Source organism: Brachyhypopomus gauderio, chromosome 5 (genome assembly GCF_052324685.1).
Source record: "Brachyhypopomus gauderio isolate BG-103 chromosome 5, BGAUD_0.2, whole genome shotgun sequence".
Classification (NCBI taxonomy): Eukaryota; Metazoa; Chordata; class Actinopteri; order Gymnotiformes; family Hypopomidae; genus Brachyhypopomus; species Brachyhypopomus gauderio.
Window position 1 is genome coordinate 23545829 of NC_135215.1, and position 24199 is coordinate 23570027.

Below are 24199 nucleotides of genomic sequence, written 5' to 3' on the forward strand. Positions count from 1 at the left end.
ATTTTTAAAAACGGAGGTTTTTGTCTCCGTTGTAAAATATATCTCCGTCCACACGATCAGCGTTTTCAGAAATATCTACGTCCACACGACGCCGGAGATTTTTAAAAACGGAGGTTTTTGTCTCCGTTTTCAAAAATATCTCCGTCCACACCATCAGCGTTTTCAGAAATATCCATTGTATTATAATGTGATATCCACACGGTATCACAACACGCACACCACTCAGAAACGCTGCAATTAACATGATCGTACTTCCCACAGAATGACATCAAAACACTTGAAGAAGAAAACTAATGTATTGCTGAACAACTCCAGTGCACCTGTGAAGAATGTCTAAAACGAAAATGAAAAGTGATACGAGTTCCTTTATCTTTATTTATTTGTCTTCTCCAGAATCGCCGTACACGATAAGGTTTGTACCTTCGGGTAGGAGGATTCGAAAAAACTGAACACAGCGCATTTAGGCGCCTCCGCTGTGTTATGTAATGGGAAAGTAACATTAAATTAAAATGTAAACATGTTAATAATCCGCTAATTGCAGAGACAACAAAAACAATCAAGGAGCTGTCCATGCTGAACAAGCTGAGCGAATGTAAACAAAAAAAGACATGCACAGACTCACTATGTGACAGCGTTTTCCTAATGTGAGAGAAATTATTGATTATTGACTAATTATCATTGATTAGATCATGTTTAGTTATTATAAGAGATCATTATGAACTTTATGATTTTGGACATGTCCATTCTGACTAAGCAGAAGGACTACAATAATGAAGTAGTGTGATTCAGTGTAACCATGTTTCGTTCATATTATGCATGTGTGCTATACGTGACCCAGGTCAGGGAGAGTGCTGAGGGTAAGAACACTCTGTTAACTGGTAGTCACTAGGCTACTAGTCTTGGGTCATTTAGCATTCTCTGTGTTCAACTGATACATCAGTTGCTTCCGCTAACTCTATGGAAGTCCATATTAGGAGATACACACATGTGAGACAAAGTAGCCTGCTGGACGCTTATGTTTTGGAACATGCTGTGCTAAAGATAACCTGCTGTTAGAACTGCTGAATTGTGTTTAAAGTTGTATATAAGCAGGGGGAGCGCCCCCCTGCCTTCAGAGTTGTCATGCTTGAATGAGACTCTCATGTCTGTGTCTGTCTTGTATCTGTCTTTGTCCTATTTATATATATTTATATTTTTGTAACAAATTAATCATTTAACCACGTCTGAGTCCTCATCCATTTATTAGGAAATTTCCACGACAATTTGGCGTCACGAACAGGATCGGCGAGAGGCACCCCGGAAAGGCGGTGACTGATCTTCGAGGACGCTCCCCGGGGGATGAGATCCCTGGCTGGGCTGGGCAAAGTGGGAACCCCACGAGCAAAGGGAAAGTACCTATCCAGGGAGTGATGTCACCGCCAGTCTCCGGTGGTGTTCTCCGCCCGATCAAACAAACTGCAGTGAGTGGGAATTTTCAGTTTATAAAATTCTAGGAATTTTTTTGTTTTTAAGTGTTAAATATCCGCCAGTGTCTGCCCGCCGGATGATCTCTGTTATACGATAGGGATATAGTGAGATATCGCCTACAGGGATACAGAGAGGTATCGCCTACAGGGATAAAGAGAGGTATCGCCTGAGAATATAAAGTCTATAAGGTGGGGATACTGCGATATCGACCACGCGAGATAGGACTTAGCCTAGCGCCCGTCAGTCTGGCCAGAGATCCAGCTGGGCAGAAGCGCACTGATTAGACGTAATACGGTGTTGGCTAGCTCCGGAGCGGCAGAGATATCCGATAGGGGCGGGTGGAACTGTTTGTTACGTTGGTATGCAGTAGCGGATCTAAATTTGAGGACTTTTTCTGACGTGTTTAATTGATTTGGGTTTTTTTTTTTGGACCCCTCACAAAAAAAAAAAAAAAAAGTGTGAACTATCTGCGCCGACTAGTTGAGAGAATAAAAACAGAGCCCAAGGTCGCAGATAGAGAAAAACTCGCAAGTATTTTGTTAAACATAAAGCAGATATGGAAGAAAAAGCTAAATGTTGGCTTGAAGAAGCCGAGAAAAGGCAAGCACGACAGGTAGGGATTAAAAAGTTTACTAACAAAGTCTCTCAGTATGTTGTTGTAGCCGACCAGACCTCGATGCTGCCCCACCGAGATCTGCGCCAGCCAACCCGGCTCAGCAATTGCGCCACGCTCAGGTGCACCCACAGCTGCTACCCCTGCCTCCCGCACCTCCACCGCCAGTTCCAGCGCCACCAGCTCTGGCGCCACCACAACAGCAAACTCTGTCTGCCACACCTGCACTGCGAGCTCCAGTGCCATCAGTTCCGGTATCACAACCTCTGCCTCCTTCACTCCCACCAGCCCAACAGCTGCCGCTGCACCCAGGGCCACTAGTCCCGTATGATGACGTCCGCCAGGCGATGGAGTGTGCCCGCCAGGTGATGGAGTGTGCCCGCCAGGCGATGGAATGCGCCAGCCGGACGATGAGAAGCGCCACCTCCCCAACGCCACCACCGCCGCGTGCGCAGCCACCACCACCCCCGCCGCCAGCTTCACCCGTGGCAGCACACACAAGAAGCAGTGCCACAGAAAGAAAGGGTCAGGTGATGCTTGAACTGACCACCCCAGGGTGCGCAACAACCTTCCCAATGGTCGAGGTCACAGGCCCTGAAGGAGACATCATGGTCCACCGTCACTGGACAGGAGATGACATCATGAAGGCGGCGGTGGGCCTGGGTAAACCGACAGAGATGGGAGGTAAGCGCTTCGGCGAAGAACTAACAGATTTTGTTCAGTCTTGTCATCCAGTCAAACAAGATAGACCGAGACCGGACACCGGGAGACGTCCGACTCCACAACACTGAGTGGGAACAGCAGCTGGACAGGAGGATCCAAACAGGCCCTACAGAGAGATTGTAGGACACCTGGTCACAAGGCTGGAGGCTGCACACCCAGCCACTATCAACACGTCCAAAATAGCTGCATGTAAACAAGAAGACGGAGAACCTGTCAGCGACTTCCTCATGAGACTGACCAGAGTTCACACCGACCACAGCGGTCTTGTAGCACCAGCACAACGAGCGGAGGCCGGCGGAGGCCAGCCCATGGGAAGCCCACCTGAGAAACAGCTTCCTGGTAAGCATGAGAAAAGACATCAGTGACCTCATCAGAGCCCAATGCATCGGGTACAACAACGCCACCCTGAAAACCATAGAAGATCATGCCAAGCATCACGAGGCACAGCTGGCATGGAGAGTGAACAAGAAAATCCAGAAGCAAGCTGAGACCATGGTGCAGAGAACTCCCAGAGAACGCGGGAGGGGCCACGTCAGAGGCAGAGGAAGAAGACGAGGTGGATGGGGACGAGAGAGTTACCCCAAAGGAGAGGTGGTGAATATTACAACTGTGGAAAACTAGGACACTTTGCAAGAGATTGTCCTGAAAATGAAGAAAATGCTGAGCAGAGAAACAGAACTTTCAGAGATTGACGGGCAGCGGAGAGGCTGGACGGTACAGGACCACTGGAAGACAACAAAAGGAAAGTAACTGGTTTAAATTATCATTTAATTTATCAATGCTTGCAGAAGATTAGTGTAGGGCCGGAGGGCCTGCCTAAAATAACACTGTCTGTAAACTGCACTAAAATAAAAGTTTTTGGTTTATAGTGGTGCCACCCATTCGAAAAAAAAAAAAAAAAAAAGCCTCTCCGATGTAAATGAAATAATACATTTGAACATGAATTTTTAATTTAATTTAATTTAACTGCTATGGGTTGTGACTTAATGTGTAAATTGGGCCTGAGTAGCAGGCCTGAGGGGTTGTTTGTGCAGTGGGAGTTAGCTGTGTTGGGGTTCAGTTATCAGCAGGAGTTCCACTGTATGCTTATGAGCTGCAGAGTGCAGGAGGAGAGTGTTGGGAACACTTCATGTTTGAAGTGTGTAGTTTGTTGCCAGGTGATTTGATGTTGAGACCGTAGGGGTCACTGCACTGCACGCTGCATGTGAGTGAGGGCCCCGATAGAGGTTTTGAGGATAAATTTAAGGTTGGAAAACATGATTGTTTGGTTGTCACTGCTATTGTGTGGGATTGCGTGTGGGCTGCGGCAATGGTGCAAACCACATTAGAACAGGAAGACCTGTTCTCATTTCCTCGATCTAAACCACACGTGTCACTAGCAAACGTGTGCGAGGAGCCTCAATGGCAGGACATCGGTGAATGGATGACAGAGATGTCTGACATTACCGATTGGGAGAGAGTTCCTGGCAGGAACACCATGTTTAGCTCTAGCAGGAGGGCGTGGATGCAGCCGGCGCCGTGCTGGCTCCCCTGCAGGCAGGGAGTGGAACTGAATAACCCCCTTGGTATTTTTTTAGCCGCCTCCCTTACCCTCTCAGGAAAGAAAAAAAAAAAATGAGAGGAAGAGGAACTCAGAACTGTTCCTGCAGCATTATGGGCACAAGGTAAGAGCGATGTTGGGGCTCATGCAGGGGGTGTGAGCCCATACACATCACCCCAAAATCTGACTATAGGCCAAGACAACATCAATACCCTTTGAAGCCTGAGGCGCTCAAAGGAAATTAGGCCAGTTTTTCCAATCACTTAGGCAAGCTGGAGTGATCGTACTGTGCCCTAACTCACCCGTGCGCACTCCAATTTTTCCAGTTAAGAAACCAGGGCGGGAAGAATGGCGATTTGTGCAGGATTTGCTGGCTGTCAATGCAGCAGTACACGTTAGAGCCCCAAAAGTGCCAAATCCTCACAATATTCTTTCCCAGATTCCCCCAGATAGCCAGTGGTTCAGTGTAGTGGTCCTAGCAAATGCATTTTCAGTGCATCCAGATAGCCAGTACTGGTTGGCATTTTCCTTTGAAGTAAAAAAACATACACATCACTCACCATTTACAATGCAGCGCTGCGAGACAGTCTGGCCTCTCTGAAACTTCCAGAGGGCATTGCACTGTTGCACTACGTAGATGTTCTGATACTCTGTGTAAACACATGAAAAGTATGCAAAGAGGGCCATAGTGGCATTGCTACATCACCTAGCAAGGGAAGGCCACAAGGTTCCTAAGCAAAATTGCAATATTGCTGAAAAAAGTGCACTTCCTGGGTCATGACGTAGTATGTATTGAAATTCTGACACAACAAACAGAGATAAAAATAACATTTGTTAAAGAGAATAAGCCCGTTTGAACAAATGAGTCTTAAGAACAGTTTTGAATTCTGAAATAAAAGTTCAGAATTGATGTGTGTGTTCAGTGTTCGTATGTGTGTGGGGAGTGTTGACGTTAAAGGACCAGTGTTTTGACTCAAGCCCACAGTGACAGACAGAGGCCAGTAGCCTACTTTTCAGGAAAACTAGACCCCGGGGCAGCCGGGGTGCGGGCACTGGTAGCATTCAGAGATATAGTGGGGTACGCTCAACTCGCCCTTTGGGTCAAACATGCTGTTTTTCGAATTTTAAAGGAAAAAAAAAAGGTTTTGTAAACAATAACACCCCTGCCACATTATTCTGCCCAAGCAGCTGAGCTCACCATTCCTTACCAGCTCAAGGTCAAAGATAAAGCACCAACTAATCTCACAACTGCAATCATCAAATGTGCCGCACACACCAGAACAGGCGACACAGTAGCAAAAGGCAATGCCTTCACAGACTCCACAGCCCAACACAGTTTTGCAGGCTCCAAACACACAAATGATGCTAACAGATCACAGTAACAGAGAAGACACACCCTTAATCAGATCTCTGCTGATCAGAGATCCACGTGCTGCTAACAACCAACACAGCTGTGAAGACCAGCGGCCGAGCCACGTGGACACACCACACCCACTGCAAAAGAGCTCCAGAGCAGCCGCCAGAATGAATGTTATGCTGTTGTTTTTTACATGATGCTTTTCTCAACAGGAGGGGCAACTGTCATCTCCCCCACACCGGAGGAGAGGTGTGAGGGAAAGAAAGCATGTGTAATGTCCAATGTCACTGCTACTGCAGTGAAACCAAACCAGCCCTGTCTGGTTTGCCATCCTTTCCACATGGCGTGAACACCAACACCAATCACTTATGAAATGGCTACAATGTTAATTAACAGACCCATATGCCAGATTGATAGGTTAACAGGTCAATTCTACAACATGTCTCACACCATCATTCACAGTGGTAAGGCTCCTGATTGGGTAGGTGATGATGTTGCAAGTATGGATCATAGGAAGTAAACGACTGCGACTCAAATGACGAGGTGTCACGAGCCGGCATTCGCAACATGACATTTGACACCACCCCTGTTGAGGGAGAGTGGTGTCTATGCTCAGAGGGGGCCTTGGAGGCCATCTTTGGATAGAGCACACCAAGTGCCAGGTTGATCTGGTAGCAACAGCCAGAGACGGATCAACATGCACCATTAAACTAAATAACTCCTCTGCAAAATGGAGTTTCACCTCCTGTCATGGCATCGTGAACCCAGTAACAGATTGGGCGACGATGTGGGCATGCAGAGAGAAAACCTACTCTGCTCTACCTGAGAGATCATACAACGGGGGTCAGTGTTCCTCAGAGGAGGAACTGCAGTAACAATGAATAAGATCAATGGACTTGTATGGCAAGTTCTGACTTTGGCTTCTCGTACTGAGATTGCCCTGGACCTATTAAACAAAGAAGTGAAAGAAATTAGACAAGTATAGGTTCAGAATAGATTAGCTTTAGATCTCCTCCTTGCAAAGGAAGGAGGTGTGTGTAAGAAAATTAATGTTTCATGTTGTTTCAGCAATCCAGATTACTATGATAATATTACTGATTTAATTGATCACATGAAGGCCGAGGTTCAAGAACCTGGTTTGGGTGGATCACTTCATGTCTAGGCCCATGGGGACATTGGATGCTGACTATGATTTTACCAATTGTAATAATCATTTAGCTGTTGTTGTGTTTAGTGCCTTGTATTATGTCTTGCTGTTTGTCGTGGCTTACTGGCCTTATGCGTCAGCATTTTCAGATGGCCTTGCACGACGACTTAAAGGAGCCTGAGATAGCAGACTCCTTGGGACGTCTGTTTAAAGGAGACGTCTGAGACGACCTGGCGACTGGCTGGGTTGTGCCCGATGGCCCTGAGCAGCTTAACTGACTCCAGGGCCTGTTTTAAGTTGATATTCTATGATGAAATTAATGATTTATTCTCTCCTTTTTAATGATTACACAGAATCAAAGGGGGGAAGTGTGAGAGAAATTATTGATTATTGACTAATTATCATTGATTAGATCATGTTTAGTTATTATAAGAGATCATTATGAACTTTATGATTTTGGACATGTCCATTCTGACTAAGCAGAAGGACTACAATAATGAAGTAGTGTGATTCAGTGTAACCATGTTTCGTTCATATTATGCATGTGTGCTATACGTGACCCAGGTCAGGGAGAGTGCTGAGGGTAAGAACACTCTGTTAACTGGTAGTCACTAGGCTACTAGTCTTAGGTCATTTAGCATTCTCTGTGTTCAACTGATACATCAGTTGCTTCCGCTAACTCTATGGAAGTCCATATTAGGAGATACACACATGTGAGACAAAGTAGCCTGCTGGACGCTTATGTTTTGGAACATGCTGTGCTAAAGATAACCTGCTGTTAGAACTGCTGAATTGTGTTTAAAGTTGTATATAAGCAGGGGGAGCGCCCCCCTGCCTTCAGAGTTGTCATGCTTGAATGAGACTCTCATGTCTGTGTCTGTCTTGTATCTGTCTTTGTCCTATTTATATATATTTATATTTTTGTAACAAATTAATCATTTAACCACGTCTGAGTCCTCATCCATTTATTAGGAAATTTCCACGACACTAAACATGCGTTTTCCCTCTATTTGAAATAGACTACGACATACTGGATACTGCATACTGGACTCAGTATATACTGGATACTGCATACTGGTCCTCGTAGTAGTATGCAGTACAGTTTGCAGTATGCGACAAAAGCAAAGCATACTAAGGGGTCACGTGAACGTAGCGTTGCATGATGGGATGCAGTACACCACGAAGACAGCTCTGTTCGCGTACTGGAATATTTTGCGGAAGTAGTAAGTCATCCGGGTATGTTTCGCGTACTGGAAAATTTCATTTTGGTCACATACTGCATACGGAATACTGATTTGGTGCTCGATCAGTACGCCAGTAGTATGTAGTAGGCTATTTCGAACACAGCCAACGGTGATACCGTCCATTATATATATGGTCTCTGGTCCCACAAATGAGCGTCAGAGGTGAGATATACGGCCAGACCTTACTCGGGGAAGTAGCTGGCTCTCAAACCACTGGTTGGCTCGTCTTCCCTCTGCATGTGCCTCCAGATGAACCTCAGCACTGGTGTGTCAATGGGCTGCAAACGGATCTCATGGAACATCGCCTTTATGTCTCTGCTCACAGCGACCGAGTACCAGTGGTGGACGAGGTACAGCAATTATGTACTTGAGTAAAAGTACAGTTACCTTGCATTGAATATTACTTAAGTAAAAGTAAAAGTATTCACCTCAATTTTTTACTTGAGTAAAAGTACAAAAGTATCTGCCTTCAAAAATACTTAAGTATTAAAAGTAAAAGTAAAAACTTTTTTTTTCTTAGCGTCATATCAAAACCCCTAGGCCTACTCGATCAACAAGTGAACAACGAAACAGTGCCTTACATTTGCCTAGCAAACACAAAATACTCAAAACTATATTATATTTAAGACCAAGTGCTTTTGAAGCAACAACAAAAAAAGCATTCATTCAAGTTTCATTATTTTATTTTTCATTCATTTCGGTTGTCAAAAAATTAATAACAAATAACAAACACCATCACAACTGATGAAAAACAACAAAAACACAACTGATAAATCATTCACTATAAACATTACATTTGATGAAGCATTACCTAAGTTTTGAAGAGGCGATACAGTATATGAAGAGGTTATACGTTGTCCACCACATGGCGGGACAGGGAAGCTTAGCACCTAGAACTAGAACTGTGTGCAGCCCAACCAACTGAACTCATAATATTAAACTTGGCCAAATAATTAATAATAATTATTAGTTCCGACCCTACAATGTGATTGGCTGAGAGGCGATCTAGGAGTGCCAATATTACACGTTATAGCACTGTAACTATAAGCTCTCCATGTATTACTCCGCCACATACAGGTAACCTAGCAACGAAGCAGCGTTTACAAGCCAAACAGCGCAACTACAAACAAGCAGCAACATTATCAAAATGAATTACAGGGAGTTCGTTAAATCTATTGGCTTCGAAAGCATTTGTTTCGATCTGAAACTGGAGGATGAAGCTATAAATGACCAGCCTGATTCCTCCAATGAGCCAAGGTGTGTCACGCTTACAAACAATGATTTGGATGAGCTGGAAATGCAGAGAAACGAAGTTAATACCGTAAAACAAACGTCCTGGGATATTAATGTATTTACATCCTGGTTAAAGAGCAACGACATTGCAGTCGATTTTAGTATTATCAACAAAAATGAAATGAATCAGCTTTTACGACGTTTTTGGATCCGTCAGACACGTGAAGGGAGAGTTATATGGCATCAGCAGCTTCGTTGGTTTAAGAGCTGGACTGAACAGATACCTGAACGAACCTCCAATCAGCCGTGGATGGTCAATAATTGTTGTACTTTATTTTTAATAAATACAACTTCATCAACAGTTGTTTTTGTGTATATTTACCTCTATAATATTTATTGGGTAAGGCTGTTCCAGTGTTGTGCAAGTTTAGCAGTGAGCCATTGAATGGAACTATTTTAACTGGCGGAGTGTTTTTAACCGAACAGGTCGTATTTTCTCGTCCTCTTTAACTCAAAATCTTTCAATAAACAGCGATAATGGAACTGTGGTATAATCGCAATAATACACTCGAGGTTCGTGCTATAACGTGTAATATTGGCACTGTGCTGATCTACGGCACTCAGCCTACGACCGCAGCACTGCAGTGCCAATATTACACGTTATAGCACGAACCTCGAGTGTATTATTGCGTAAATAATTAATATAATAATAATAATTTAAATAATTTTGCTTCGCTTCGCTCATATTTGCGTGCCTTCGCCTCCCTCATAGGAATGAATTGCGAAGTTCGCTTCGCTTGGCCAAAGTCGCGTGTATGTGTCCCTGGCTTTAACGTTTGATGTGGGAGTCTCCTGTGTTAAACTGGCGCTTAGCATCTCCACAGATTGCAATTTGGGTACTAGCCAATGGTACTAGCACATTGCCTTGAATAAAAGCACGTGTTAAATGTAGTGTATTTCGATGTGATATATTTAACAGGGGTATATAAACCACCCTGTTGGTAGTACTCATCTAATGGCGAACTTACCTCGATGTGTTTTTTCAAGTTTGACGGCGAGTTAATAAATGATGACAGCGATGTGTTGTTCGGAATGCAGAGGAGACACTTGAAGGAATACGAATCATTTTTCTTTTCGAGGAATTAAAACAATTGGGCTAAATAAAAAGCCAGGGGTGTTGGGGAAAGCCATCTGTTGCAGCCACGTCAGATCCTCAGCCAATTAGCGTACAAATCTTAATCTCTTACTGAGCGCTGATTGGTTATACTCTTTTATTAAGCGTTGATTTAAAAATAGAAAAGGAACGAGATGTTTCTGTAAATGTAACGAAGTGAAAAGTAAAAAGTTTCGCTTTGAAATGTAGTGAAGTAAAAGTATAAAGTCTTACCAAATAAAAGTACTTGAGTAAAGTACAGATACATGGAAATGTTACTTAAGTACAGTAACGAATTACATTTACTTCGTTACTGTCCACCACTGCCGAGTACTGACGGAATCTCAGGAGGACACCTAGTAGTGAAGGCCCTAGGGTTGGTCCAGGCAACAGGAGCTCATTCAGCGACTGCCCCCGGTATTGGAAGGAGCAGTCGAAAACGACCCTGTCCTTTCTATTGTGATGGACCATGTGGTGTGGTATAAACCACGACTCTGGTGACTGACTGGCTTCTTCTGGTGAGACCTTTGCCACATAGCCTGATGCCTCCAGTTTCTGGATCTCAGCACAGTGTGACTTAGCTTGTGTAGGGTTCTTAGCCAGCTTCCGCTCTATGCTGCGAAGCCTGGGAAGTACTGCTTCGGCAGGAGCCCAGAGAACCATGTCTGTCGTACGGCGAAGAAGGGGAGCGGCGTAGCGCAGAACATCAGCTACTATCACTCTAGTGGTGGCTGTCTGGAGCATAGTAAGAGCGTGTTGGTCTTCCTTTGAACGAGTGACAACCTTTTTCACTGTAGGGCAAGGTGTCCATTTGCCAAAGGCGTTCCACATTCCTGAGAAGCTCGCTGGAAGCTGAGGCTGTGGTGATGTGCAGGCATTGTTAGACCCCAGGTGAGAGATAAACAGTATCGACTGGCCCTTGAAGAGACCAATCCAGCCTAGTGCAAATAGCGACAGGTCCGCCTGCATGTACTGATTGGACCGGAGTGATCAGGTGGGGCATATCAGACCCAATTAGGAGCCGTGGTTGTACGTGGTTCACCGGGCATAAGGGAAGGTCCCTGAGATGTTTGTATTTCTGCTGCAGCACACCGACTGGATAAGTGTGTTCAGCAAGAGCCAACCCTTCAGCAGTGAAGGCGTGGGATATCAGGTGCTTCTTGTATGGTCGCAGTGGTGATGACACTTCCAAGGAGACTGATGCGCCATTAAGTTGCTTAACGCTCTGGTGCACAGTCTGCAAAGGTAGAGTCTCTGGATGGCTGACGAGGTTGAGCTGTTGCACCACCTGAGGAAGGACGATATTCCTTTCGGACCAGTCATCGAGTACTGCGTAAGTCTCCATCTTTTGGTCACCGTTATGAAGGAGGACCTTGACCACCTTCAGCATTACTCTTTGAAACCTGTTGGGCCGATCAAGGTACACCTTTGTGGGAAGTAGACTGTGTACACCTTCCATTTAGTTTCCTGGACTGACTCATGCAAGATAGTGAGGTGCGTCTCCTTGCAGGTTTTACAGGGGCGCTTGAGTGTGCACCGGTCCTCTGGGTGATTGCGTCCACATTTTCGACACCATTTACCATCCAGGAGCCACTTTAAGATTTGATCAGTGGTCAACTTCTTGAATTCTTTACAGGAATTAAGGTAGTGGTCCTGACTGTCACAGTATGGACAGAAAGGTTTCAGCTTGGGTTTGGCCTTCATCCGCGTAAGCTCTGCCGAAGATGTCTCCCCCCTTGGTGCCCTGTCAGTTACATTGAAGCATGCAGTTCCTGGCTTCTCTTTAGGTTGAGCAATTCGCTGATCCTTCCTAGCTGGTCGGGGGGTATTTGTCTGATACAGTGCTGCCGCTCTACTGGATATACGCTTTGCTTGTGACTTTGTCTGGAGCCAGGTAGCTAAGTCCAGAAGGGTGTAGGTGCTGTTGGTACCAGTCTGCAGAACACCATATCGCAGGCAATGCTCAACAAAGCCATCACGGTAAGTAGGAGGCATCTTACTGAGCAGACGATCAACGTGGGAACCACAGTGGAGTTCGTATCCATTCTGTCCTTTAAGTGTCTTTAACATGCCTACCAAGGACTGGACTGATAAGGCGAATGAGTTAAAGGCCTCAGCGTCACCAATCTTTAGAGCAGGCACATTGAGGATGGCACCTAGCTCACTTTGGATCAACTGTCGTGGTTGCCCGTATTTATCTTATAGAGCCTGTAGCGCACTAGTGTACGGTGCCGGGTCATACATATAAGCCTTAGCCAGCTGCAGCGCGGTTGGTAGTTTGATGTGTCCTATCAACACTTGATATTTATATTGCTCACTGAGGTGAAGGCTGCCTCCCAGTACATTGTCTAGTGCAAGCTTAAGCAATGCAAAATCACTCTCCCGACCACTCTCGAACACTGGAAGGGAAGGCCGAGGGATTCCAAGAGCTGAGGCTATGAGTAACTCTACTCCGGGTAGTGGCGTGTAGCCAGGGTAGGGAGCGGAGAGAACTGGCACAGGCTGGTTCCCATGGTGAGTCGGGAAAGGCAGTGGAGCTCCATGGTTGGTATGTTGAGCAGCGTTAAGTGGTGCCATGGCTGGTTGGTACACTGCTGAAAACTGATGCTCTACTTGGTTAGTGAGAAATTGTAGGTTGGAGTGCAAACTTGTTGCCGGCGCTAGATCACTAGGACGTTTTGACTCAAAGGATGATACCTCTTGAGGTGCAGGATGGGTCACAGGTGCTGAAGTGATGACATGCACTGAGGGGTGTAGCACAGGTTCTGCCGTAGAAGCTGATGTTACCACTGGACCAGACTGTAATCCCACTGACATAGCTGCCATGGATACTGGACCCTGGGGCTGCGCTGTTAAATTTGTCAGAGTAGTTGGTCTCGTTATGGTGGCCGCAGGTTGTGGCTGCGGTGGTCCAGCAGGACGTGCCATGGAGATTGGAGTGACTTGTGGCATCACTTGTGGGGAAGGAGTGGTTGGACACACAACAGGAGCAGGTGGTGGAAGTAACTGGGTTGACCGCAGCGGAGAGGTGGTTGGACGTTCGTCGACCTGTCTTACCGACACTGACGTTGGTAAGCCCAGGAAAGGGTCTGACACATCAGAGTGGGCAGATGATGAATGTGTAGGTGCCCAGTTACTGGAAAGCATAGAAGAACGAAGCTTAGCCATCTCAAGGTCCTGTTCAGCTCTTTTCAGGCGTCGCTCTCTCTAGTCGCTTGGTGAGTGCTTCTCTGGCTTTGATAGCTTCATCTTGGAGTCGCTGTACTTCCTTGGCTTGGTCATCCAGCATTTCACACTCTGTCGGCTTGAGTTTCATACTCGATCATACGATGTATATCTTCTAGCTCCAACTGCTTTATTTTCTCTTCCAGGATTGCAGCTTGGGCAGTAGAGAGACCCTGAGTGGGATACGTACCAACTGAGTAACATGTATGCCTACTAGGTCTGCTATGAGTGAATGAACTTCTGTTGGATGACCTGCTGTGGTGACTGCTGTGGTGGCTGCTAGAGCGGGAAACAGCAGTCGGTAGGTTCATGTGCACAGGGGGTTGGAATCCAACTTGGTAGTCATCCAGGTAAGCAGGTAGGTGATGTTCTCTCTGTGGACGTCTTCGGGGCTCTGCGTTGCCTAATGCTGCGTCGTCCATGAACCTCCTCTTAGGTTGCACTCAATCCGGCTCGAAGGACCAATGTATGAGATACGGGGCAAAAACTCAAAGGGAAGGATTGCTGGCTGAGGCGGTGAATCAAGGACTCTGATTCCAGTTAAAGAATCAACACACTGAGACAGAGAGATCTCCCTTTTTTCCTTTAATAGATATTGTTCTTGACATCAATTGTAACGTGTGTGGAAGTGCGTGGGTGTGTGTGTGTGTGTGTATGTGTTGTAACGTGTGTGATGTGTGGTCTGAAAATATACAGAAACAGTGCAATGTATTAGAAGTTATAATCAGAATCTTATCCAGCAATTACGTTTAAACATTAGTAAATAACTGCCATACGGGCCGCTTATTCAGCAATTACGTTTAAACATTAGTAAATAACTGCCATACAGGCCACTTATCCAGCAATTACGTTTAAACATTAAACGTGGCGAATATAAGTAAGTTGTTGAGTGGAGAACAGGCCAATCAGAACCCCCTCTCTCTCCTTCCCACTCGCGATTAGAGAAAAATAAGTCTGTCGCCTGTGTGCCCGTTTGTGTGGGTCACTCGTTCTGAATTCCGGGAGATTATATGTGACTCGCGGGTATCAGGGAGACACTACCGAAATGCGGGAGACTCCCGCAGCTTCCGGGAGACTTGGGATGTCTGTATACACAACAATGGTTCGCTGTTTCAGGCTAGCTGCAATGCAACGCGAGTCAACTCGACCTGCGAATATAATTCAGTTCAACACAAACCGCAACTTAGTTGTCCATCACTAAGAAGGTAGAAATCACTCACATTCCCTCAAGAACGCACACAGGAAATATGGAAAAAAAACCCACGGAAAGTCCAGGCAGCTTCGGTTCACTCACTAGTTGATCTGCCGCTTGTCAGTGTGTGACAGCAATTTTCCTGACCCGTTCGGACTGCATTACCACCATTGCCTAGGAGATGGTTTTACTCGTTGCGCTTTCTAACAAATAGGGCTGTAAAACTTGAGAATGGCCAGAGCGGCGAAGGAGTAGTGATGTCAAATTCGAAACGCGGAAACTAACTGAATCGATTCATTTGAATCACGGTGTTCTGAAACACTGTTTCGAAGTCCGTATCAAAAGCAAGAGTACCTGGCTGCAGAAGCGGCAGGTAGGGCAAGCTCCAGCTGGAGGTGGCTCCACGTTGGGGCAGGAAGTGACGTAACTCCAACGTGAGACCGGAAACGGGTGTCCTTGTATGGAATTACGATTCAGATTTCCATAAAGAATATTATGCTTCACGCTTATGTTTATCTATTTATCTTGTATAGATTCATTTTTTTATTTATATATTTTTTAAATAACTATGATATTAACAGAGCCTAGATGAAAGGAAGCCAAGGCTAAAAATACATATTAAAAACAGCTAGCTAACTATCCACTGGGCCAGGACATTAATTTAATTTTGGAAAGCAGATGGACGTATTGCAAAAAAAACAACTTTCCTCTATATTTCAATTTTTCGACAGTAAACGGGTTTAGGCAGTAAAGACACTAGTGTATTAGTGCTACTGTGAGCTCACTGGTTGGTGAGCTGGTGCTGGAGATGCACCCAGATCATGTTAAGGTTTAAAATGATTAAAAACTTTAATATTTGTTACTGAAACACTTGATATTATTCTGTGTTGAGAAAATTGCTCAAACTAACCCATATGATTTTAAAAAGTGGGTATTCTATTCTCTATTAGAGATTCTCTGATATTATTTTGTATACTATCTGTAATGTTGATCGGTTGTTCAATAAAACAGTTTAATAAAAAGTTGTAGTTTTCGTATATATACACCCTTGTTACCATTGCCAATTTATGAATTTTGTTTTTCAGGAAATCTGCATATCTTGAGCAGCTATTTGTTAATGGAAAAGCCCGTTGTATGACACTCTTACACTACCTAATACTAAATAAAACGAAAGCCAAAGTCGGACTCAGAAATGCAATATGCTGTTCTTCCTTTAGACTTACATTTGCACATTAGCAGGAAAACTGCAAGTGCATCTTTACAGTTTTTTTCTCACCCATCTTTATAACCTCAAGTATTTTTGCAGTATATTTCATTAAACAGGCCATTAAATTTACAAAACGACAAGCAACCCCCTCACCACCCAACAGGCACACCATCAATAATATCAAGGTTCTTTTTTTTTACTTTTTAAATAAATGACAAAATACAATGTGTATCAAACATTTAATAAAACCATGGCATTGACACAGAGACCCTGTTTGTCAACACATGCTTGCAAAAACAATTCCATGTCATCTTGATATTCAAATTGGAACATGAATGGTTCCTTGGTCTCTGGGCCATCTCCCTTCAGAAGCTCAATGAGGGAATCTTTGCGGTCTTCCTCAGTCTGTCTCAAATATCTTGGCATTGTCACATTCCCTCGTAACTGTGTCCGATTCTGCTTGATCCATTTCAGAGCTGTGGAAAGGTCCCTTACAACTGCTGGCTCCTTCAACAGGAAAATAATCAGTACAGTCTTAGTGAAAATCAGTGTTGCCATTGTTACATTATGTGGAATTGCAATTCAGTTTAGAAATTCTGTAGTGCACTGACCTGATCAACTTCTGCAAGCTTGCGTAGACACAGACAGACGTAGACAGATATGACGCACTGACTAACAGGCACAGGATTAACTGCGGTCAATGGTGGCGAAGACGTAGGTACAGACTGAAGTGGAGATGCAAATGAAGGATGCACTAGAGTAGGTGCAGAAGGAAGAGTTGGCAAGGGCAGAAGGTCAGACAGAGAAGAGATCCTTGCTGGAGAAGATAAAGGTGGAAACTGGTCCCTCTGGAGGAGATGCAGGCATGGGTAGAAGTGTGAGCATGCATGGAGAGAAATGAGGTACCTGCTGGTTGCTTCGCTAGAAGAGGTGTTTGCATACATGAAACTGAGGTCACTGAAGGTAGTGTGTTCAAAGACACCTGACACAAACACAAGTGTTTTTCCATATCAATCCGGCGTATTACTGTCTTCTGGCAGAAAGGACAGTGAAAATGACCCTCTGTCCGGCATGACAATCTGCAGATTTTTGTCTGTAAGATAAAAAAAGAAACATTTAAAAGCATGATGGGAATAAAATTAAACATCTTTGAAAACCAGAAATAATTACAGTAAATGTGTTTTGTGAAATGTAATTCAGACAATGGCTATGGAAATAGGTCAGAGATTTTAGGGTTGTGATACATGAACATAAAATTATTTATCAAATTATTTATGAAATCTTGATCTTGAATAGTGTACATAAGCTAAGAGGCAGAAAGTGCTTTCAAATAGTATACAATCCCCTCCACCCCCCACAGTAGATTATCCAGTACACATTCCATTCAGTTATGGCATAATCTAGTGTCTATAGAAAGTATTCACACCATATAGGTATTTAGACACACTATACCCTGAAAATAAAAAATAAATGATGTCTTACTTTTCCAGCTGTATTTGCATATTATAACCGTATTCAATATTTTTGTATTGTGATTCCACGGGGAATATATTTTGGGAAAGGGGCTTTTATTTTGACATAGCAATGAAGGTATGATGTCACTGCTGTTCAGGGGAATAGCCATTTTCTTTTAGTTGTTTAAAGGGAAGGACATACATCAGCTCAGTTCCTCTGAAAAATTATCTTGCTCTTTTGGTGTGGCATTGCCAGTATGTATATTTATGTTGATTTACATGTAAAAGGGAGGAATTAATGAGTAAATAAATGGTTTATTTATTTTGTGAGGAAATAAGTTAATTAATGTGGAAACTGTAAAGCAGCTATTAAGTGCTAGTAATGCATGACTCTGCTAATGTTAGCAATTCCTTGTGCAAAGTACTTTAGCTAAGCTAAATGTAGCATTTAGTTACCTACCTGGCCTATCTATCTGTGTAGATATTTGTAATACCTTATTATTTAATACATACCTGATGTTTAGACATTATTTATACTTACCTGATGTATTTGTATTTATTTCAGTTTTACCTTCTTTTCAATAAATCTCGCTTATTACGAGACCTGCCTCTTCCTTGGGGGATTCATTGAAGAGATGAGTTTAGCTGGCTGTTGGCTTTAAGAACAGTACATGTATCCTTCATCTAACTTTCCACAACTCTATCAGAGAACTCTTGAAAGCAACTTTCCAACCATGGTGCTCAGGGCCGGCCCTTCCATTAGGCGATATAGGCAAATGCTAGGGGCGCCGGCTGTCCAGGGGGGCGCTCGCGTGCATGCGTTTTTTTTTATTTTTTTTTAACAAATGAACAATTAATAAATGTGAAAACAAGCAAAGTCCACATAATCATAATTTCATTGTTTAATAATATTAGTCAAATTAATAATTCTTATAATAACAACACACGACACCTATCACCCACGCGCCAACCTGGCCAACCCGCCCTCCCCCGCGCGCTCTGCGCACCTCGTTACTGTTTCTCTGTACACCACAGAGTGAGTGACATCTCCCTGTAAAGACGTCAAAAAGGCAGAAGTCCTCTGGTGCCCAGGGTAGAAAAGTGAGAAACGTGGAGGAGGAAAGGCGGCAAAAAACAGGTAATATAATACGGTATAAACACTGAACCATTGGCGAAGCGTCAGGGACTTCAACGCCTTCTCTGAAGGTTAATTGATCTTAAAAAGGATGCTTTATCTATTATATGTAATATATGTTGTTGTGATTTGGGGTTTTTTGCTTAGCAATTAACACATGCTTTGTTTATTCTTTTAACATTATTCTTTTAACATAATACAGTATTCTTTTAACATTATTCTTTTAACATAATGCAGTATTCTTTTAACATCATACAGAAATAAAATGTAACCACTGTTTAATGTAGAAGTAAAATGTGACCATTGTCTAAGATGTGTCCGAGCGGTGAACCCTGGGGGGAGGATGTTGAGCAAACCACTGTAGAGTGAGATCTAAAAAGCAGAAGGCGTAGGCCTGATTGTGCCGACGTTGGGGAAATATGAATTTACAGCATCTTCATGAATGTTGGCCTCTTGCCGGCCTATCAGTCCATACACAGGAATCATATGTCCATGTTGGGATTGCAGAGAAGAAAGAGAAGTATTGTATGCTTGAAGAACAACACCATGTAAGGTATAGAAGAAGATCTAAGCGTTTGGGGGCGGAGAAATCATATATAAAGACGGCATGCTCAAACACTTGTTGGGTCTCTCTGATGTAAAATGTTAGAATGTGAGATCCCCAGAGATATCTCTGTTTTAATAAAGGCCTTTTTGTTATTGCTATAATTTTGGTATGGTGGTTCCTGCTATCTCCTTCCCATCAAACGAACACGCTGGGCTAAGGTGGTAGGTAGAAGTTTAAAGCCCCCAACAATGTTAATAACGCTTCACCAATAATTTGTATTTTTCCTATAAATCGGCTTTCAAATCCACTTTTCGTACTTGTGCTTGAAAAAAACCTCAGCGGTGAAATAAAAAATCAACCAATCAGAATATTTCACACCGTTGTTTCTAGGTAAAAGAGAGAAAGGCCCTTTTACTTGGAGAGCTTTTATTATAGATTGGCAGTTTTATCAACCAATCATATTATCGAATTAGAATCGTGTGGGCGTGCTCCAATGGTCTCTCATTTTTATTTGAAACAAATCCAAAATGTTGCCAATCTGTAGCTGTTGTGTTTTTCTTTGAAACCAGCTCGCTTGACTCACAACTAACACTCAATCGTCATTGTGGCTTTTTCCCCTCTGTATGATCTTAGTGAAAAGCGCCACTGTCATCATACTGCCCAATCCTAGAAGGTGTTATGATTAGCTTAGCTTAAAATAAATATATACTACTCCTCTGTTCATTGCGGATGCACTTTTGAAATAATAATGTTGCAGTAGGCAAATTGCCCTGATTTGCACTGGTGGTAGTTGTTGTTTTTAATTTATTTATTTTTATTTATTATTAATATTTAAAAGTTGTTCTCTGCACTACGTTATGTAAAATAGTTTAAAAATATTTTTTGTGCAACACCTTTATATTTATTGCTTGTTATATGGTAATATTTAAGTCATTTGCTTTTTATTTGTTTCTTTAATAGTGACACAATCAACCCGATGATTGATGATACAGGGGGCACCAACCAAAATCTCGCCTAGGGCACCACATTGGTCAGGGCCGGCTCTGATGGTGCTACTAGTAGTGGAGTCAATTAGCCTGGTGTGTGATTTGGAAGGTGATTGGTTGAACCTGAGAAAGTTTATAATGTTTACTCTAAGGGGCTGATTATTTATCTAAAAGATGTGTTTTACGAATGTAAAAAATTTTCAGATTATAATGTGTAAAACCATCTGGGAAGTTAGACATTTATGTACATTTTGGTATAATGTGGCAAAAGGCAAGGATTTCAGTAGGATATGAATTCTTTCTATAGGCTCTGTATGCACATTTAACAGAACATGGATGTGTCACGGTACGGCGGCCCCCTACTGGTCGCCCCCGTCTACAGCAGCAGCTTGTCCTGTGGGTGTGGTGTTGTGTTCGTCCCTCAGGTGGGCGGAGCCCGCGATCCGTCTCACCTGAGGGTCATTTGTTTGTCTATATATGTCTTGTCTTTGTACCAGTTGACCGCTGGTTATTATATCCTTAATTCGGATCAGTTCACGGGTTTTGATTTGCGCACTTTACATATTAAACCATCCTTTTTCCCTGAGACTTGGCGTGATCGCTTCCATTTATTTTCGCTCACCCTACCCGTCACAGGATGATGATTGAAAATAAAGATAAGCTTTGCGTACCTTTTGTATTTTATCCCATTCTTCATATGGGCATCCACATGTCTGTTGATCTTCCCCTTTGTTGTTGGTTTGAAGGTTGGGCAAAGAGGACAGTAAAACAGTTTTCTGCAACAAGTGTTGCATTCTTCGAGGTTCGGCTGTACACCAGCATCACAGATAGAAGGGTGCATCTAAAACAGAGTGATTTAATAAGATTAATTGGACATTTATTTTATTGAAATGTTATTACATTATCATTCTAATGTCAGCAATATATACAATACAATATATGAAACATTTTATATTTACACCTAACAAAAAAATGAGGTGTCATGCAACTGTGTCCATCAAAATCCCAAATGGATATGCATTCCCATAAATATCAAATTCACTGACTTAATATAATCTGAAGATCCTTAAACATTTCCATTTGTAATGCAAGATTAAATTACCTGGAAATATTTATATTGTTTTAAAGCATGGGATAACTAGGGTGATGTTTATGGTTCAGCTTATGACACTAAAGTAACATGACGTAGAATAATTTATGCACACAAATAAACCTATTACAATACACATATGTTGTGCCAATATGTTAAAATGAATATACTGACATGATTCTCCATCTAAATATTAATTACAGCAACTTTTGGTTTGACCAAGTCAGGTGATTCTGTGTGAGATTGACAATGTAATTATAGCTGACTGATAGAACGTGTTGAAATGAGCGCAAAATCTCTATTACAATATACTTCTTAACAGTATAAGGCAACAACCTGTGGTGCATGTGTAATGATGTAAGCATTTACAGGCTTCAGAAACCTACAATGGTCTGTCATTTGTGCTCAGCTTGAAGTAATGAACTGATGGCAGTGTCCTGTAACGTACATCAGTCAGTAACAGATGTTGTAAATACTGTCCCTCTCTTACAATGCTGGGACAGTTTTTATAGTTTAATGTATCTTTATTCACCTACAAAATGACAAGTTGTATGTCTTAAACTTCACTATGACTTTTTAAAATTATTAGTTGAAATATGTTGCTCCGTAATAATATAATATAGTAGCCCAGCTTAAAATTATTAAGATTAAATAGGCCTGTGTTGAAAAAACTGATTTTCCGATTCAGAATCGATTCGCATATGATGATCTGATTATCGATTCGTACGTCCAAAGATCGATTTTTTTGTGAACTTTTACCCCCGCCTCGTCACTGAATTCACGCAGGCGTGCTCGGTCTAACTAACTGTAAAACGACTTGGCGTCGGACAGTGCCGGTAACGACGATAGTCAAATCGGAAATCTAAAAACAGAAGGACAGTTTATCCAGTGTCGGTGACTTATTTACAGTTAGTCCGTGTCACTGAGCGTTTACCCAGTGTTTTTACAGTTTCAAAAAAGTTTAAAATGTTCTTGTAATGTTGGGCGCAAGGCGATGGACGAGACAGAATCCTTTGCACTTTCCAAATCATTACGTTTATTACATTTACCAAAGCGCAGACAGCGCACATAAAACACTTTACATAGAACATGTGTGACTCAAACAACGACGAGCACAGGACGCTGCGCGCGCGCAAATTAAATAGACAAACCACATCAACCCCACGTGATTACGAGACGTACCACAGGTGAGGATTATCACAAGACGCACCCACACCCACGGAGATACACCGACGTAGACGATTAGACGCAGACGACGTTAACACGCCCAAAACGGAGGGGTCGGGGACCGTAACGTGAGAGTTCTGTTCTTAAAGAAAAATACACGTTTACATTTTATACTTTCAGTTTAGTGTGAGCACTTTTAAAATAAAAATGCATTTGGTAGCAACAGCTTTTAGGTGAATTCTTAATTATTTCAATCATAATAATAATGCACTGGTTAGTGTCCCAGTAGGAGTCCACTGTTGCAGATATAGACACCTCAAAGATGTCCTCTGTTTATTGTCCTGGATTACCTTTCTTGAAGGTAGATTTATGATTACCCTTTTCACCAGTCTTCCTGCCATCAGTAACTACCAACTACCAGTAACTATTTGCTGATTAATATCGATATAATACTAGTTTTAACATGTTGCTTCTGTACACAGTTAGGAAACAGCTCAAATACATTTTTAATAACACTAAACCCCGAATTGGATTGAATCGAATCGAATCGATTAAATCGGATTAAATAGAAAAAAATCGATTCTTAATCTTCAGAATCGGAATCGGATCGATTCTTGGAATTTGAATCAATACCCAGCCCTAAGATTAAATCTTAAAATGATTATTTTAAGATAAAAATATTAACAAAAGTTGGATAACTGAAGATATTTTGATCAAAAGTTTATTCTGTAAAATGTAAATACAATAAAAGACCAAATACAAAAAAAAAATGAAAGTTATATGAAATTTTTTTTTTCATTTATAAGAATTTACTTACTGAATGATAAGTGACAATGCTAGCTAAAGTGGCGACACTAACTACATTATTAAGCTAGACTAAATTTTACTGGTCAGATATATTTACAGGTCCAATATTTCATATTATAGTAATCTAGCTAAATGGAATATGACTATAGAGCACTCAAACAGTCCAGAACACTGGAATGCAGCTATTAACTAAACATTAGCTAGCCTATCTAGCTAACAAACAGGTCTCAATAGGCTTTATTTTTTATTTAGCTTTTATTCACTCAAGCTGTAGAGTTCAATAAAATATATCATATTTAAATAAACTAAATTTTAACCTTAAGATACTCACCTTCTGTCACGTATGGCTACGCCCCCTCTCCTAGCTGTCACTCTGGGTTCCATCGTGTCTGTGTTCCTTGCCTGTTTATCCCGCCCTGCTCGTTTGTCTCCGTGATTCCTCATTTGTTACCACGCCCCTGTGTTATTGTTATCACCTGTCCCTTGTTTCAGTTCAGTGTTATAAGTCCCGGTCATTCCCCAGTCTGGTTATCTGTGGTTTTGTGCTTTGTTCATGCTGTTGGTTTGTGCTTTGCTGTTCGCTGTTTAGTCTTGCTCATAAGTTTGCTCTGTGTTTCCCCCGTTGTGTTTAATATGCCCGTGTACCTGTGTTATTCTGACTGCCCTCCCGTTATGGACCCGGACTGGTTATCCGACGACGATTATTGTATTCCCTTGAATAAATCTCGCTCTCCTCAGCGTTTGTGTCCGCCTCCTCGCTCCGTAGCGCGAGCTACGTTACACCTTCATTCAAAATGCGTCTCACAAGACAAGTAAGGAAAACCTGAGTATTGTAATTTCCGGCCCCACGCTGGAGTTACATCACTTCCTGCCCCAACGTGGAGCTGCCTCCAGCTGGAGCTCGCCCAGCCT

The 24199-nt window shown here is 42.7% G+C and overlaps 2 long non-coding RNA genes across 4 annotated transcripts; one reads left to right on the forward strand and one right to left on the reverse strand.

The window, feature by feature from the left end:
- Nucleotides 1–16339: 16339 nt before the first annotated feature.
- LOC143514866 (uncharacterized) lies at nucleotides 16340–23941 on the reverse strand. 2 transcript variants are annotated; one of them, XR_013130975.1, is made up of 4 exons: nucleotides 23619–23941; nucleotides 20895–21064; nucleotides 16713–17194; nucleotides 16340–16608 (listed from the first exon to the last, which is right to left on the reverse strand). It is a non-coding gene; the product is annotated as an uncharacterized LOC143514866 (long non-coding RNA). The 2 variants fall into 2 exon arrangements; XR_013130974.1 differs by having other exon boundaries at nucleotides 16340–17194.
- Nucleotides 16478–20884, forward strand: LOC143514865 (uncharacterized). Of its 2 annotated transcripts, XR_013130973.1 has the most exons (4): nucleotides 16478–17810; nucleotides 18121–18693; nucleotides 20198–20316; nucleotides 20531–20884. It is a non-coding gene; the product is annotated as an uncharacterized LOC143514865 (long non-coding RNA). The 2 variants fall into 2 exon arrangements; XR_013130972.1 differs by having other exon boundaries at nucleotides 20198–20884.
- Nucleotides 23942–24199: the final 258 nt, after the last annotated feature.